Here is a 19301-nt window from a genome sequence, read left to right on the forward strand (position 1 = left end):
TCGGGAGGTATTGAGCTCGGCATCCTTACGTTTCTGAATTTCGGCTCAGAATGTTAAATAGAACATATTCAGAATATCAGTCTACTGATAATTCCATCAGTCGACTGGTCAGTCGACTCAGGACCAAAATGACTCGACCAATCTTTCTGTAAGTTTCGAAATTTCAGGACAGTCGACTGATACATGAACAGTCGACTGATGCAAGTCGACTCATCCTCATACTTCACTCGACCAATCTTTCTGGAAGTTTTAAAATTCGATATCAGTCGACTGATATGTCACCAGTCGACTGATGAGAGTCGACTGAACGTTCACAACACTCGACTAATCTTTCTGCGAAGTTCAAAATCAAAGGTCAGTCGACTGTTTTACACCAGTCGACTGATATCAGTCGACTGTTTTACATCAGTCGACTGATATCAGTCGACTCACCTATCATCAGTCGACTGATGAGCGAAAAACCTTATATACGTGCCCGATAGCAGGCGACTGAAAAACTAGGTTTTCAGTCGCCGGTGGCCATTCTTCTCCCTCTCCAGCCTTCCTCCGGTCATTTCGAAGACTCCAAAGCCTTCCTAGGTCTAACCCTAGGTCTCCACTCCTCTTTTCTCAATTTGTTGCAAACCCTAGAGCTCTATTCTTCTCAATGGAACAACCAAGAAGGTAAAATCCTTTCCAACATTCATTTCCTTTCAAAATCTATGTTTTTACTCATTAACTAACTTATTCTTGTCTTGTGTTTGTGTTTATGTCATTACATTACATTGCATGCATCATACACATGTCATTTATATTGATTTGGTGCATATAGAGGTCTTAGGTTTAAACATGCCGTATCTAAACGACCTAGCCATGTGGGGCCTTCTCGTCGGGAACCCTCACCACCTAGTAGGGAGCCCTCACCTCATCATGAGCCTAGTGTCCCTAGATTTCATTCGGCGGAGCCGAAAATCTTTTTAATACTATCGACTTCCACCTCATGGAATGTCGTATATTGAACACTGCTTACTTCACTGTTAGGACTCCTCAACTCATGGGCATTATGGCTTTTTATAATCTAGGAATCCTTATGACTTGTACTCAAGATATAAATATTGACCTATGTAAGGAATTCTTTGTTAATCTTCGCCAAATAGGAGGGGATGTCAAGAGATATGAATCTACTGTGGGGGGAACCATTATTGAGTTCAACCCAGACATCCTTCAAGCTTTTCTCCAATGTAGACCATCAGAAAATCCTTTTGTAACTTTTCCCAATCCACATGGTATCATTTCTGGATCTTCTTTCGTCATATTTCTGCTGATACCATGCATCAATTCTATTTTGGTACTCCTAGACCTCCACTGCAAAATATTTTTGATCATTCTAGTATGTCTGCATTTCATTATGTTTGGTATCGCATCATTTTAGATTGCATTCTACCCATAGTCACTCGAGGGCGATCTGTTATTCGCATGCCACATCTTATCATGATGTACGCCCTCGAGCATCGTCTTGATATTGATATCGCTTTGAATGTCTTTTCTTCTATCATTTACTATTCTGCTCCACGCCAAGAAAAACTCTACATGCCCTTTTGCCACATCTTGACTGCATTTTTCGCATCTAGGGATATAGATATCTCCAAGGGTCAAATCAAAAAATCAAAAAGGCATATGATTGTCTAGGGTCCCGCCAGCTCAAGCTGGCAAAGATAGAGTTTCATGATGGTGCCATGATCTGGGCACATGACATGCCACCCAGGGACCTGCTGACCCTGCTGATCCTGCTGCTGAGGAGGATGCACCTGATGCACCAGAGGGACCTGCAGCTCATGATACAGATGCCCCTGCTCCAGCACCAGTTCCATCTGAGGATCGTCTCACACGCATGGAGCAGAGACTTGGACGATTTCTATGGAGAGTTCCTGTCCTTCAGACAGGACGTTCATGTGGAGTTCCAGACTTTGAGGCAGGACTGGGCTACAGATCGAGGTCAGATCCTCGATCTGTTACGAGGACTGCAGATGCCTCAGGCTCCACCACCTCCTCCTCCACCAGCAGCTGACGAGTAGATTTTAGGATTTTAGATGTCAAGATGTATTTAATGATATATCACATGTATCTTGAACATCTAGTTTTGTTTTGTTTGTTATGTATTTTTGGATATATGACTTGGTTGTTTGTTTTGACTTATGACATGTTTGATTTTGTTTCTATGACTTATTTGAATGTTTAATAACTTTTATGAATTAATTGTGTTTAATTTTAATATCTCATATGATGATTTTATGATTATATGTGTTTAATGATTTCTATGAATGTTCTTGATTTTGAATGATCAAGGGGGAGTTTTAATGCCATATTTAGAAAGAGTTTTAATCAAAACCTAAAGGGGGAGGTTGAATTTTTAAACTATTTAGAAGGAATTCAAAATTTTCAAAACCTTAAGGGGGAGCTAGAAGTTTGAAATATCAAGAAGGAATTGTGATTTCAAAACCTTAAGGGGGAGCTTAATTGTGTTAAATTTAAAGGAGTTGTGATTAAGGGGGAGTATATGATTTAAAAGTGTTTGAAGGAATATATGATGTTTAGGGGGAGCCTTGTGGTTAAATCCTAAACCAACACAATCAAACACATTTTAAAATCCCTCAGGAAATTAAAGATATTACCCCAATCAGAAAATTCTAATCCATTAGAAATAGTGATACAAAGTTGGACATATATTGACCTTTTCCATCCATTTATGGACTTTGTATCAAACTACCATATTTGAGATCTAAAATTTTTCAAATTATTTTTCTCAAATAGTGTTAGTCATAAGTAATGTACGTGTGAAATTTCATGAATTTTTGAAACTCGTACAATTACTTATGCATTTTTCAATCTCGTCTCTGATAACTGAAATTCAGTGTATCAGTCGACTGGTTCAGAGTGCAGTCGACTGATGAGTCGACTGATCGATTATGAGTCGACTGATACTACTGTTTTCAGCATATTTTGTGAACTTAAGGTATTCTTTTCCCTCCTAAACTATTGTTGGTGCAATACTAAAGGGGGAGAATCAATTTTAGAGAGAATTTAACCCTACTTAGCCTATGGTTTTAACTTTTTGATCTTTGACAAAAAGGGGAGAAGTATGAAAGGTTAAGTTAGGAAAAGAGGGAGATAAATGTTTATCATGCTTATTCATGCTTATTCATGCTTATCATATTTTATTATGCTCTGATATCATGTGATTAATGCTTTATTTATCATATGTTAATCACATGCTATGCTTTATATGTTTTAAAGACCTAACTTAAACAGGGTTTTGCCAAACATCAAAAAGGGGGAGATTGTTGGTGCAATCTTTGCCCCAAGTGCATTGAGTTTCAATGTTTGGCTAAACCATGTTTGAAGTTAGGCAATATCTGTGATCTAACATGTTTAATGCAAGTTTGCAGGAAAGTCCAGGTTGAAAACTTGGCAAAGGAAAGTCCAAGGTTGGTCTTGGCAAAGGAAAGTCCAAGCATGGGTCTTGGCAAAGGAAAAGTCCAAGGTTGGTCTTGGCAAAAGAAAAGTCCAAGGTTGGTCTTGGCAAAGGAAAAGTCCAAGGTTGGTCTTGGCAAAGGAAAAGTCCAAGCGTGGGTCTTGGCAAGGAAAAGTCCAAGGTTGGTCTTGGCAAAGGTGAAGTCCAAGGTTGGTCTTGGCAAAGGACTTGACATGACGAAGCTGATGGAGGCATCTCAAGCTAGTGCGAGGATGATAGAGCATCCAGGGGAGGCACGAGGCTGTGGGAGGTGTTTGAAGGCCGAGGTCAAGGTCAAGAGAAGCTGAAATGGGATTTTTCAGCTTCACCAGTCGACTGGCCCTGCCAGCAGTCGACTGCTCATAAATCAGAACCAAACAGAAAAATCAGTCGAGCCAGAGGAAGACAGGAGTCGACTGGGCAGTCGACTGGAGTATGGAGAGTCGACTGATGCCAGTCGACTGGTCTTGGAATCAGTCGACTGATATTTGAACGTTGGCGAAAAATGGCAAGCATTTAATGCAGATTTTGTTGTCGTTGAAGACCATCAGTCGACTGGCCCTGCCAGCAGTCGACTGATGTCGAAGAAAATAAAAGAAGCCTGCTCGAAATCAACTCAAGAATTTTGCCATTCTTTTATTTCTCTGTGCTTCTTCTGAGAACTTGTTGTTCTCTGTTTTTGTGCGTTCTTCCTCTCCTCCAAAACTACTTTTCATATCATTTGAGGAGAATCAAAAGATTGTAAAGGTTTCTCCGCCTTCGAGGGTTTTCGAGAAGGAGAAGATTCATAGTGCATCGGGTGTGTGCGTGCGCGTGGATCCTTGGATTAGTCACCTCTGCGGAGGTGGATACCAAGTAAATAATCCGGGTTAGCGTTGTGATCTTGTTTCTCTATTATATTTTTGCTTCCGCTAACACTCTTGCAGAGAAACTCGAAAGAAAGATTCGAAAACGCTATTCACCCCCCTCTAGCGAACCAACCGATCCTAACAGTTAGGTCGCATCCGATGGATGAGATCTCTTCGGTTCGGTTTTAATTCTCTTTAATACAAACTTGGTTCACGAAATAAACCAAATCCACCTTGATATGGCTGGCTTATGGGTTTTATTTGGAAACGGTTTTAAACCAAGTCCAAATTAAAACCAAATCAAAGAGTGGCCAATTAAAAATGGTCGGCGTCCACTTTTATAGGAATTGGAATTGGTTTTGGAAACCAAGTCCAATTAGATCCTAAAAAGGAGGGGGCGGCCAAGGACTTGGTGAGGTTTAAGGGGGCTATAAAAGGAGAGGAGGAGGGGATGGCAAGAGCACACAAGAGCAAGAAGAGAATACGAGATCATAACGATTTCGAGATTTCTCTCTTCTCCCTTTTCTCTCTAGTGGTCGGCGCCCCCTTTCCCTCTTTCTCTTCTTCTTCTAGCTTTCTTTCTTCTATTGGTGGCAGGATCTCCTCTCCAAGGTGGTTGGCCGAAACCAAGGTTGAAGACAGAAGGAAAGCAAAGGTTTCTCCAAGAAGAGGTGAGGCGATCCAAGCGTCATCCGGAGAAGGTTGCAGTTTCTTTGTTCCTGGAGGTTCGTTGCCCACACAACGTCTGGGAAGAAGATAGGAATACAGCAGAAGATCCTGAGGTCATCTTCAAGGTTCTGGTATGATTTTGTTTCCGCATTTTAAATCATAGTAGAATTGTTTAGTTTAACCGTAGTTAGTAATTTTAGAATCGGCGATCCTATGGATCGATTGACTTGGTCTTTTTAGACTTTGTCAATTGATCCAGGCGGGATAAAATTTTTATCCTGTGGAGTTCTATGCTTCTCGGAGCGGATAGAATTCAGTACATGGGACGGAGATCCAGAACGCCAACAATGGTAATCAGAGCGAGGTTCTCCGATTCTAGAAATTACTTCGGTTTAGTTTTGCATGCTGATCATACATAGTCAATAGTTAGGATGTGCAATAGTCTAACTCGGTGGTTGCAGGCATCTTAATTATTCCAACTATTGTGGCCAATGTGTGTATGATTGTATATGTGTGTGTTGTGCATGTATAGGATTTAAATACGGGGGTTGACCGTATTAGTTTAATTTTTACAAATAGATTTTATGTACACTCCTTCAATGGAGTATAGGATCAATTTTGTAAAAATTTTATTTACATGCATCGACCGGGTTCCTAGCAAGGCGCGGATCTTTGAGGCCACAAAGGCGCAGCGGAAAAGGAAGCGAGACGGTCAAAGCCGAGTTGCAGCAGGGACAAAAATAAAAGGTCATAATAGTTGGAAATAGTTTTATTTTTCATTTCCATATTTATTGCTTTTATTTTTTGCTGTGTATGTGTGTGGTTTGTTTATTTAAAACATATAAAATACACATAGGTAATTTCCTAACCCTTAAGGACATTAAGGAAAATTATGCGCGTATAATTAACAAATTCTGAAATTGGTCTTGTCTAAGAAAGTGGTGGTTGCTCCCATATCCAAGAAGGCCTTAGCCTCGCCACGGCCTGGAGACCAATTAGGAACGAGTTATTTATACAAGCATGATTAGATAGGAAATTAGAATAATTATGAAAGCATGAATAAGAAATTCATTAATTGGTTTTGTCTAAGAAAGTGGTGGTTGTTCCCATATCCAAGAAGGCCACGCCACAGCCTGGAAACCAATTTTTGAATTAATTATAAATGTGATCATAATTAAAATTCCTCAAAGTAAAAACTAAGTGGGAGAGGGATTTTTCGAATCCCGCGGTCTCCATTACTGGTTTGTAGGTGATGCATACAGACTTGCGTGCTGGCTTAGACCTTCCTCCCCAACGGATGGGTCTGTATGCGGATCACCAGAACAAACTTCCTTAGGGATGGTTATAGGAAGCTACTTAGCTCGCGTATACGTCCACACTAACGTGGCATACGTAACACTAAGTAGTGGACTTAGTACCAAGTAATGGTGCACACTTAGAATGCAGTTAATAGTAAACGTCCACACTAACGTGGCTTGCTATTAAATGTGCATGACCAAAGTAGGACCAACTATTAATTTTATTGGTCATAAAGATAGGTTGACCAGATAATAAAATTAATGGGTAAAACCTCCTCTTGCGAATGTTTGAGTTAGTATACGTCCACACTAACGTGGCATGCTAATTCTTCGGTGTTTGAGGTGTTGGTGAATTTAATTATATTGTTTTGAGGAATCAATATAATTTTAAATTTGAATATTTGACCAATGGTTATTTTCATGATTTTTCAGGAAAATGGCCTTCAACCCACTAGCTGTCATACTAAAAGAAAACAAACTTACTGGTCCTAATTACATAGATTGGAAAAGAAATCTGGACATAGTGTTGACTGCAGAAGAGTACAAGTTTGTACTCCAAGTGGAATGCCCACCTAAGCCTACTGAAAATTCTAGTGAAGAGGAAAAGGAGAGTTATAGGAAGTGGATCAAGGCAGATGAGATGGCGAGGTGTTATATCTTGGCTTCAATGTCAAGTGTGCTTCAACATCAGCATCAGTCCATGGTCTGCGCCTATGACATGATGACAAATCTCAAGGAACTCTTCGGACACCAGGATAGGGCAGCTAGGCAGGTGGCAATGAGAAGCTTGATGACGACTACCATGGCTGAGGGAACGCCCGTAAGGGATCACGTTCTCAAAATGATAGCTCATCTGAACGAAATAGAAATTCTTGGAGGACAGATGGATGCGGATACGCAGATCGATATCATCCTCCAATCACTGCCGAAGAGTTTTGAGCAGTTTCGCCTGAATTACAACATGAATAAGTTGGATTATACATTGGCGGAACTTCTGACAGAACTAGTATCGGCAGAAGGTCTACTTCGTCAAAATTCTCAAATTCACATTGCTGAGAAGGTTTCTGCTTCTAAGCCGAAAGGCAGGAAGAAGAAGAAGACCATCTGGACCGGCGAAGAAGGTGAATGGACCACAGGTGGCTAGGCCACAGGCAGGAGTGAAGAAGCCAAAGGGCAAGTGCTTCACGTGCAAGCAGTCAGGACACTGGAAGGCAGATTGTCCCCGAAGAAAGAAGAACAATCCAGGTAAATCTTACTCCTTAGTTGTTGAAACATGTTTAGCGGTGCTATCTACCAGTACCTGGTGTGTAGATACGGGAGCCACTGATCATGTCTGCAATAATTTGCAGGGGTTCCAGGAAACCCGACAACTGCTTAAAGGAGAGATCACCGTCTACATGGGCAACGCTACGAAGGTGGCAGCTGTTGCAGTGGGAGAAGTTCATTTGAAGTTTGAGAGAAATAAAACTTTAGTTTTGAGAGATTGTCTTTATGTACCTAATTTTAGAAAGAATTTAATTTCGGTTTCTAAATTGTTTAAGGATGGATATTCAGTCTTGTTTGATAATAAAGTTGTTGTCAAAAAGAATGAGGTTAATATCTGTTCTGGTACATTGATAGGTAATCTGTACACTCTCAACCCAATAACTCCCACGATGCAACATAAAGAACTAAATAACACATCTTCTAACTTAGGTAAGAGAAAGAATCCTTCAGAGTTGAACCAAACCTATCTTTGGCACTTAAGGCTTGGTCATATTAACTTAAGTAGGATACAAAGGTTGATAGCTGATGGACCCTTGGGTTCATTAGTGGTGGAATCATTCCCGACCTGCGAGTCTTGCTTGGAAGGTAAAATGACCAAGAGGCCTTTTTCAGCAAAGGGGTATAGAGCCAAAGAGGTGTTAGAGTTGGTTCACTCTGATGTATGTGGTCCTATGTCAATTCAAGCTAGAGGTGGGTACGAATACTTCGTCTCGTTTATAGACGATTATTCAAGGTACGGATACATCTTTTTGATGCGCCGCAAGTCCGAGTGCTTTGACAAGTTCAAGGAGTACAAGGCTGATGTGGAGAAGCATCATGGTAAGAGTATCAAGACACTACGCTCGGATCGTGGTGGCGAATACCTCTCGGGTGAATTTAGGAACTACTTGTCAGAGGCTGGGATCCATTCCCAGTTGACCGCACCGGGTACACCCCAACAGAACGGTGTGGCGGAAAGAAGGAATAGGACTCTTATAGAGATGGTTAGATCGATGATGAGTTATGCGGAGTTGCCTAAGTCGTTCTGGGGGTTTGCTTTGGAAACAGCAACATACATTCTGAACTTAGTACCTTCTAAGTCAGTACCCTCTACACCCATAGAATTGTGGACTGGGCGCAAGCCTAGTCTAAGACATTTTCGGATTTGGGGTTGTCCAGCACATGTGCTGAAAGGGGAGGCTGATAAGTTAGAACCTCGTACAGAAGTATGTCTGTTTATAGGCTATCCCAAAGGAACGAAGGGTGGTTTGTTTTATAATCCTAAGGATCAGAAGGTCATCGTTAGTACGAATGCCCGATTCTTGGAAGAGGATTATGTAATAAACCACAAGCCCATAAGCAAGATTGTTCTAGAAGAAATTAGGGGAGAAAGTCCAGTGTCAATACCAACAGTACAAGAGGAAATACCACAAGTAGCTGCACCGCGTGTCACAAGTGATACGCAGTTACAGACGGTGCCTCGTCGCAGTGGGAGGGTTGTCAGGCAACCTGACAGATACATGTTCTTGGGAGAGTCTTCGGATTTTATCCCGGGTGAACATGAACCCGATCCCTTGACCTACGACGAAGCACTCCAAGATAAAGATGCAGATTCTTGGCAAAAGGCAATGAAATCTGAGATAGAGTCTATGTACTCTAACCAAGTCTGGGAACTTGTAGAACCACAAGATGGTGTAAAAGCCATCGGGTGTAAGTGGATCTACAAAAGGAAAAGAGGATCAGACGGAAAGGTGGAAACCTTTAAAGCAAGGCTTGTTGCGAAGGGGTATACTCAGAAAGAGGGTATCGATTATGAGGAAACCTTTTCGCCGGTAGCCATGCTTAAGTCTATCCGGATTCTTTTAGTAGTGTGTAAGCTTAAAAGGTTCATTTATGGACTGAAGCAAACTTCAAGGTCTTGGAACATCCGGTTCGATGAAGTAATCCAGTCTTATGGATTTATTCAATGTCCGGATGAGTCTTGTGAAGCACCAACATTAAAGATTATAAGTTTGAACATATTGTTGAACAAAGAACAAAGTAAATATCTACTAATAAGTGGCAAGATAGAATCAAAATCCATTGAAAATTCAGCATGAATCTGAAAACAGGGGTATCAGTCGACTGCTATCTGATCAGTCGACTGATGTCTGATAATCTGATTTTCAGTCCAACTTTGAAAAGTCATAATTAATTCAGTTTAATTCGTAAAAATATGAAATTTGACACTATGATATATTTACCCATAAGCATTTTGGGAAAAATAGTTTCAAAGTAATTTCAATACCATTTTGATACCATGTACCAAGAAATTAAAATTTTAAAAATAATGTATCAATATTAAAGTGTTTTGGGCATTGAAGTGTTATGTTTGGACCAGTCCAATTGACCAGGAATGTAATTCTAGGGCATACATCAAGAGTTTGATGTCAAAGAATGGTCAATTTCCAAGAAACAGGTCAAAAACACAGTAAAACAGAGACATCAGTCGACTGGTATCTGCATCAGTCGACTGATGACTGTAAAGCATGATTTTTCAGCCCAACTTCAGAAATTCACAACTAATTCAATTTTCGTCGAAAAATTATGAAATTTGACACCATAGTTGCTTAACTCATTTGTCATTAGGAAAAATTAGTTTCATAAATTTTTCATTATTAAAATGTTATTTTGATACCATGTATCAAAAACTTGAAACTTTAAGTTTCTCATGATCAAAGTATCAACATTTAGTATGAATAGATCTTTTCACCAATTAAGGAGCCTAGAATGTGTAATATCCTACAAGAAATGTCATGACTCCTTAATTCTTCAAAAAATTTGCTAATAGTTTGCTCCTCTTCCTTTTCTTCTTTTTCTTTCCTGCCGCGGCCTCTCCCCTCTTTCTTCACTTCGTCGCTTGCAGCCAGGGAAGGAACAGACTTCTCTTCCTCTCCCTCTCTCTGTGCCCTAGCCGCTGCCATCTCACACGACGCCGTTGTCGCCGAGTGAACAACCTCGAACCGAAGCCAACACCTCTCCCTCTTCCTCTCCTTCGCCTAAGTTTGAGATCCGCCGACAGCCAAGAGAGGACGAAGGCAAGCACGGCGAACCTCAGTCGGTGAAGGACTCCTTTCGCTCGATCCAACTGTAGGTTGCTTCGGTGTTTGGTTGTGAGTTCTTGGAGGTATTCTTCCACGCGGAGATCTAGCAAAAAGTCGCCGGTGGATTAGGGTTCGGATCGGTTGTGTTTTGGTAAGGGCTGAAACCTTTGATTGGTTGTATAGAATCTAATCTATTTTGGGATAATAAGTCTTACAAGCTGATTGGTCTATGGATTTTTGCTATGCTAGGTAGGATTCCTTTGGATCAACAGAGAAGAGGAAACAGAACCTAAGTTGTTTTGGGGTTCAATCGGAGGTAAACCTTATTATGGTATTGTTAGATTTGTTCTTGATTTTGAGCATAGGGTGCTGGATGTTGGGCTTGTGTAGGATGGTAATATTTGACCTATAGATAAATGGGAGATTGATTGGGTTAAACAGGCGTTTCTTTCCTTTAACTGTGTAGTGGTGATATCTGAGATTTTTCTTAGTTTTAATTTCCGAATAGGATTGAACCCACAAATTTAATTTGGATGGAATTAAACAAATCTTAATAATCGGCTAGGATTTTATTGGATGGGAATATCTATATATATCATTGTAATTAGGAATGTTATGTATTCTAATTACAGGACATTGAATCGGATTTTGGACGGAAGATTTTTCTGATACGAATCACTTTCTAAAGGCGGGTATCTTGTCTCTGACTTATCTCTTAGTAGATATGCCGTGTTTAGACATATATATATATAGTTTGGCTACCAATAATATTATGTTTTTAGTTCATACTGATTTTTGTTGATACCTATGATCTGGTTACTTATCGGTTAGGCATTTGACTGTATATTATTTGACTCTATCCACATGCTACTGGTTGAGTACTATACATCATTTTTCTGGTGCATATGTTAGACCTAAGACTCTGTACCATTCTAGTACTAGTGTAGCGTGCATTATGGTTCGGATGTGATTACCTGTACTAGGGTTAGATTTCAGGTTATAGTATAATACGTTGGCCAGCATACTGTCCATTCGGTCACGCATTAGCGATGACGTCAGAGTGCACAGCGGTTATACCCCTACCCATACGACCTCACATACCAGTGCTGGATCTGACGGGCCTATTTAGTTCCCACGCGACCTCACCTAGCGGTGATGGATCTGACGGGCACATTCGGTTCCCACGCGACCTCACCTATCGGTGATGGATCTGACGGGCATATTCAGTTCCCACGCGACCTCACCTATCGGTGATGGATCTGACGAGCATATTCAGTTTCCACGCGACCTCACCATTCGAGTGTGATGGATCTGACGGGCATAGTTCCCACACGACCTCACATCTCGGTGATGGATCTGACGGGCATTTATCATTGAGGACCCACGCGACCTCACTTGGTATGTAAGGATCAGATGGGTAGCAAGGGTGACCAAGATATGTTCTTGTACTTGTGCATGATATAGGGATTCTTTGGTGATATTGTTGCATTCAGGTTATCTGCATATGTTGGATATGTATATACAGAGATCGTATGGATTTGTTAGGGATCATGTTACCTATGATTATATCGTTAGCATGTTCTTGTGAGTATATATACACATGAGTTCAGATTTTCATTCCTGTCATTCTTCTACCGGTATTTCCATTACTGTCTGCTAGCTATTTGATACATGTCTACTTGATACCCGCTGAGTTCGTTTGAAGTCACTTCGTTTACCCGTATGTCTATTTCAGGTTGATGCCGTCTGAACATGATATAACATCATTCTTAAAACAAGTAGTTTAAACTTCTAACATCCATAGTTATCATAAGTACCAAACCACCATAGTTTTAAGGTTTTACATCAAATATTAGAATTCAAGTTATAAAATCTATCCTAGGAAATCCCAGTATGGAGCCTTAGAGGTCAAGTTTGAGTAGTTTTGGCACGGGCTCCCCCTTAATCCAAAAACATTCTTTTAACAACCAATAACATTAAATAAAGCATAAGGAATCATAAATATCAATAAGCATGATCTGTATAAGCATTAAGTCATGAATAGCAATAACACCTAACTTTAGCTAGTTCATTCAATTCATTCTTCCCCTTTCAATCATCAAAAACATGGGAACTATAGAACATACGGAATAAGAATCCAAGAGGAAGCCTAGCTTTTCAAAATGATCCACTTTTGACACAAACTCCCCCTAAAACACACACCAACAATGCTTTGTGGAGCCTAAATTATATGTATGATTAATCCTATATACCATAAAAATGTTTCTAGATCATGTGTCAAAGAATGGTAAGTTATAGGATACACAAATGGTCAAGAATGGGTCAAAATTTGAAGATTTCAGCCACATCAGTCGACTGATGGATGGACCAGTCGACTGGCATTGATTTAAAAACTCACAGATTTATTGGTCGAGTGAATTCTGGCCTGCAGTCGACTGCTCCAGTCGACTGAATTCTGAATCAGTCGACTGATACTCTGAAATCAGCTCTATGTAGCGAACTTCAGAAAATCCTTAAAAATTCCATAAAATTCAGAAAAATCTGAAATTTTGCGAGCACATTTGTTTTCACATGTATTATCAAGGAAAAATATAAATTTATGAAAAATGATTGTATTTTACAAGTTTGATACCAAGTTTCAAAAATTGTGAAAACTCTTAATGGCACAAAAGCTTTGTATCAACATTCTTGATGATTAAGATTGTCTATAGGTAGATATCACTAAAGCTTTCATATGGGTTTATGAAATGTGTCTAAATTGTAGATTTGGGTTCATGATTGAAGTATGTTTCAAAATGATATGTTAAACTACAAGAACTCCCCCTAAATCCATACACCGTCCTTAATAAAACACATATATGCAACAAATAAGGTGGATAAGAGAGAAAGACATATCATGTAATTATTAAGTTCATATACATAGCAATCCTTCCTAGGTTCTTGTGAAAATAACATTTTGCTATGGGATCATGCAATGTTAAGTTCATATTCTTTCAATATACATATCACATTTCCTTCACATCATTGTCTAAGTTCACATTTGTCCAATAGCATTTGAAGCTACCTTAGTATTTTCCAAACCAACTTTCTTGATAATTTCTTTAACATATTTGGTTTGGTAAACATGAGTTCTTACCTAAACTACATGAAACACATCACTCTTTGGTACCCAAAGACTAGATTCACTAACATTTTCTAGGTACTTCTTAGGAACCCATGCTTGTCTTACCTTACCCTTAGTGATTTGTTTACTAAGTGACCCTTGTCTTTCTACTAGAGAAATATAGGCAAACTCTTTAGGCTTATATCCTATTCCGGCCTTGTTGTATACCGCCCGTTGACTGTTTAGGATCATGTCAAGGTTTCTAGACCCTAAGGTGAATTTCTCTAAACATTTCCTTAGATCCACAATTTCATTTTTCAATTTTTCATTTTCTTCACATAAGTTATGGTGGTCAAGGTCAGTATTCCTAGTTGTTCTAAGTTCCTCTTTCAATGCTTTGACTTTAGATTTTGATTTAACTAAAGCATTCCTAAGATAAGCCATTGTACGAAAGATAAGCTTTTGTTTAGCACTATCCATTACCTCATCCTCACTTGATGAAGATTCGTCGCTACTTGATTCTTCCTCCTCACTTGAGGTCTCTTGGTCACTTACATATCCCATCAGTGCCATGTGTCTAGTGATGTGGCACATCTCTTCATCATCCGATGAGTCGCTACTCGATGTATCCCATGTGGATTGGGCCACCATGACTTCCTTCTTCTTTTTCTCCTTCTTTTTCCTTTCCTTCTCTTCTTTCTTCTTCCACTCCGGACAGTTTGTCTTGACGTGCCCCTTCTTATTGCATTCATAACAAGTTACGTTAGGGTTATAGTTGAAACTTTGAGATTTACCTTGAGGTGGTGTGAACATCTTCTTGACATTTCTTCTGGTGAACCTCCTTGACTTCCCCATCATCCTTTTGACATAGTGACCTATTTCTTTGGCCGACATCTCCTCGTCGCTATCCGAAGACTCCCGATCGGACTCGGATGAGGACTTCTCCTTCTTTTCCTTCTTCTTCTTCTTTTCTGCAACCAACGCTATACCTTTCTCTTTGGAAGACCCATTAGCTTGTTCATGTAGTTCAAATTCACAAAATAGTTCATCTAGTTTAATGACTGAAAGATCCCTAGATACTTTATAAGCATCTACCATTGATGCCCATAAAGTAGTTCGGGGAAATGCTTGAAGTACATACCTCACTAAATCGCGGTTGTCGATTTTCTCACCTATGACATGGAGCCCATTCACAATTTCCTTGAATCGTCCATGCATTTGGCTCACATTTTCGTTAAGCTTCATGGCGAAGGATTGTAGTTGACCCACCAAGAGATCTCTCTTGGCTCGCCTTGATTCGCTTGAACCCTCGTTGAGTTCAATGAGTTTCTCCCATAATTCCTTGGCCGAGTTGAATGGACCGACCTTGCTCAATTGTTCTTTGGAAAGTCCACATTGCAAGGTGGTTGTGGCTTTTGCATTTGCTTGAGCCTTCTTACATATCTCCTTCGACCATCCTTTGATAGGGAGAGGAGCTCCAGTTGTATCCTTGGGATTTTAAATCCAACTACAACACTAACAATTCTCTCAATCGACCCTTTAGTTGGAGCAATTTTACTTTGAGTGCATATTGCGCATGACCATTTACCGGGGCTGCCCAAGATTCATTGACTATCCTTTGAAAATCCTCATGTAATGCCCATAAATTCAAAATTTTAAAAGGTTGATTCGGGGGTCGAACTTTGGCTAAGATGTGCACTATATCACAAGAATGATCCGAAAGACAACCGGGTGCCATGAACTCCGCATATAAGCATCAAAATCCGCCATCAACCAATGTGTGTTTACCAGAGATCTATCCAAATTACAAGAAACTATACCATTGGTCCATGTGAGCCGACATCCGATAGAGCGAAGATCCACTAAACCACATGTGTGGGCAAAGACTTGTAGGTCCCTCATTTCATGGTTGGTGACAGGCGCACCTCCTTGCTTCTCTTGGATAGATAGTATTAAGTTGAAATCTCCCATAATCATCCATGCTTCAGAAATGGTCTCGCCAAGATTTGTAAGCGCCTCCCATAACGGTCTTCGGGTAACAATAGAGTGCAACCCATATACAAATGTGACAAAGTAACTTCTCCCAGATATTTTGCAATTGATATAACAATGAATAAACTGATCGGTTGTCTTTAGAACCTCCATCTCCACCCTATGTAAATACCAAAGGAGCAATATACGACCATTATTAGACATATCAAAGTTATGAGCATATCCCATACCTACAAATCGCCTTTGTATGATTGGAGCTAGAGATTCCTCCTTTAGTTTTTTCTCCAATAATATCATTACTTGAATATCTTTATGCTTGAGGAGATGCTGCACTCCTCCTTGTTTAAGGGGCTTGTGGAAGCCCCTAATGTTCCAGGATGCAATATTCATTGATCACCATGGCGGGCTGCTCGCGCCCGAAGTTTCCACCCTCCCCTCGAGGTCCAAGTGTCGTCTTCTGAAGCCTCCTTTGTGGCTAATGTTGCAGCTGTGGGCAAGGATGAAGATGATGCTTCCTCGAGTGTGGAATGTAGTGTCGCACTTGCCTCTTGTTCTCCATGATCTGAAGTATTCAGAGAAGTAGCCACACCGGACTGCCCAACCGGACCAGCACATTCCGGTTGTGGTATGTTAGCTCCCTTATATGATTACAGGTGGTAGGTGGTTCAATTGCCACTGGAATGGGGTTGTCCACTGGAACAAGTGCCAGAGAGTTCTGTACATCCGGATTTGGCTCTTCCGATGCATTTTGCGTTTGCTTCCATTGTTGCCTCGGTTGATTTCTAGACCTTGTTCTTGGCTGCCTTTGTCCTCTTGTTGATTGTGACCTTGTTCTCCTACGTCTCTGGTCAAAATTCTCAGTTTGTGCAGGTTGTTCCTGCTGTGAATGTAAGTCCGCCGGATTAGAATTCATTCGACAGGTTGTGGTCCGATGTCCAATTTTGCGACAAACTTCACAGGATTCTGGCACCATCTCATATACAATCCGAATATCAACCTGGGCCCCAATTGGCAAAGTAATAGGTATCACATTAACTCTTTCTCCAAAGATCGGGATCTCAACCATTAGGCGAGCATAGACTAATCGCTCCCTCGTTCGCGTCAGGTTGTCCGTATACAAAGGTTTCCCAACCTCCGAACCAATCATACTCAACACTTTCTGTGACCAACAATCCGGAGGCAACCCATGTAGTTGAATCCATGCAGGAACATGTCTGCCATCCTCATTGAACAGAAAGCATCGTGGCATTATCTTCAAGAAAATCGGAATCCCAAAAGCAAAATATGGACCACCGTGCAAAACATTATCCCTATCCTCCTGAGTGTTGAAACGATAGACAACCCAACCACTTTTATGTAAAAAGAACTTAAACTTTTATGTAAAAAAAATTTAAAGGGAACTCCCCACCGATTAGCTATCGCAATGACTCCATTCTTGCCTGGATGTCTCCCCATAAAGCATCCTACAAGACAATAACCAAGTGAATCTTCAACACTGTCCAGGTCGGAAAATTCAAAAGATAGCCTCCCTCCTTTTGCCTCATACTGATCAAGGTGCATGGCATGCTGCATCTTGCGATTATCCTTGAAAAGTCCAGCCCATGATGCATTCCGTTCAGTTGTGTTCCTTCCTTCATCAGCCCTCCGTTCATCATCTTGACCCTTTTCTCCAACAGACCTCCTTCCGTTCGAATTGTCATTTGCAACTTCATTTTGTTCCTTCTCCGGCAAGATCTCCCCTTCCTCCGGCAGTAGAAGCACACCATTGCCAGGTTGGGTTGGGAATTCCACATCAACCCCTACTTGTTCCACGTCAACGACTCCTTCCACCTCATCTTGATACGCCACCTCATCCGAGTTTGTTGAAACCGCACATTCAAAGTGTGTTTCCAAGTTAGATGATTCTATTGCCACCTCATCTTCCTTCCCAAAATCCATATGATATGAAGGATTCTTTCTTTTTCCTTTTTTCCCTTTTTTCCCTCCCATGGAGGATAGTGGTCCACGATGATAACCTTCAACAGCTTTGTAAGGAAATAACAATCATCTAATTAAAGTCTGCAGCCTTACTTACCAAGTGTGATAGAATATTCCTTTGCTTGATCTTCCTTCTATCTTACTCTCTCAAATTTGAAATTGTTTCCGCCTAAACACCAATGCCTACGTGTCAATTGATTAGTACACCAGTGTTCCACCGGAGAAGATGGCCGGAAAAGTTTGATTTCACCGGAGATATTGGAACCAGCAATCAAAACCTTCAGATTAGCAGAAAAGAAGGCTATTGGATCTCTTCCGATTTGTCTTTGATGGTTGTGGACAAAACTTCACCCAAAGGAGAGGCCGCCGCGCACCTTCAATAAAAAAATCAGAAAAATTTACCGTCGCCCTCTTTCTCGCATTAATAAAAAAAAAAATGCTATTTTCTTTCTCTTTATCAAAATGTGTATTATAGAACTCATGATAACACATCTACACAAATATATACATGCTATCAAATCCCTTTAAAATAAAATAATTAAAATAGAAATATATATAGAGAGATAAACATATATATAATTAAATATATATTTTAATAAAATCTTAACATATTTTTAGGAGGTTAATCAACTAACTAATCAACTGTAATTATTACAAAACAAAAATAATCTCCAATGTTCTATGCATATATATAAATTAAACTTTAAATAAGATTTGAAAGTCCCATCTAGACCTTGAACAGAAAATAAAATAAGTAAGAAAAGAAATAAAATATTCCTCTCACAAAAATAAAAACTTAAATAAGATTCTTTGATTGGAATAACCACGCAAAAAATTATCTAATCAAATTTAAAAACTCTCTCTATCCTTCTTTCAAAGGGAGAACTCATTAAACTACGTACTTAAAATTTTTAAATATCTAAATTATGAACGATATATATTTTTTTAATTTTAAATTGTGTAATTAATTTTTTAAAGTACCTTGCTCTATCCAATCAGTGACAACTCAACATGTGGTTGATGAACCACCTTCATGGCCAACTTAGTCATCCGGTCGGTTGGAATTTTTTATGACTGCCTATTACATCAATCATTAATCGTCAAAAGAGAGAGAAAATTAGTTTATGATTTAAATATTTAAAAAACTTAGACACATTGAAAAATTACTGTTAATTTAACCAAATCTAATTAATCTAAACCAATTGTTGCCCTTATTTAAGCTTTAACTATATAAAACTACCAAAATATGAGGTGATTATATTTTGATATTTTTTTCCAGAAAAGTATAGAGTAAACATAGTATTTAAAATTTTATTTTATTTTAATTATGATAAAAATTTAAAATGGCTATAATTTTCTTTATTGGTTTGGTAGATATTCAATTAATCTTATTTAGCATTTAAACCAGCGTTAATTTAGTGCAACAATCAAAATAACGCTTTTTTTTACTATCAAATTAAAAAATATTAAAATAATATCTCATTTTATTTTAATAATACTATTATAGCAGCTTTGTTTAAAATTATTAAACCAATTAGAAATACATATTTTGGTAAATTTTAATTAAGTAGATTGTAATAATTTTGACAAATATAT

General features: G+C 39.4%; 1 long non-coding RNA gene across 1 annotated transcript; it reads left to right on the forward strand.

Moving 5' to 3' along the window:
• Window positions 1-10388: 10388 nt before the first annotated feature.
• Window positions 10389-11283, forward strand: LOC141832818 (uncharacterized). Its single transcript, XR_012602152.1, has 3 exons — window positions 10389-10784; window positions 10883-10949; window positions 11266-11283. It is a non-coding gene; the product is annotated as an uncharacterized LOC141832818 (long non-coding RNA).
• Window positions 11284-19301: the final 8018 nt, after the last annotated feature.

Source organism: Curcuma longa, chromosome 8 (genome assembly GCF_044706935.1).
Source record: "Curcuma longa cultivar G26 ecotype Majalengka, Jawa Barat chromosome 8, ITB_CL_G26_1.1, whole genome shotgun sequence".
Lineage (NCBI taxonomy): Eukaryota > Viridiplantae > Streptophyta > Magnoliopsida > Zingiberales > Zingiberaceae > Curcuma > Curcuma longa.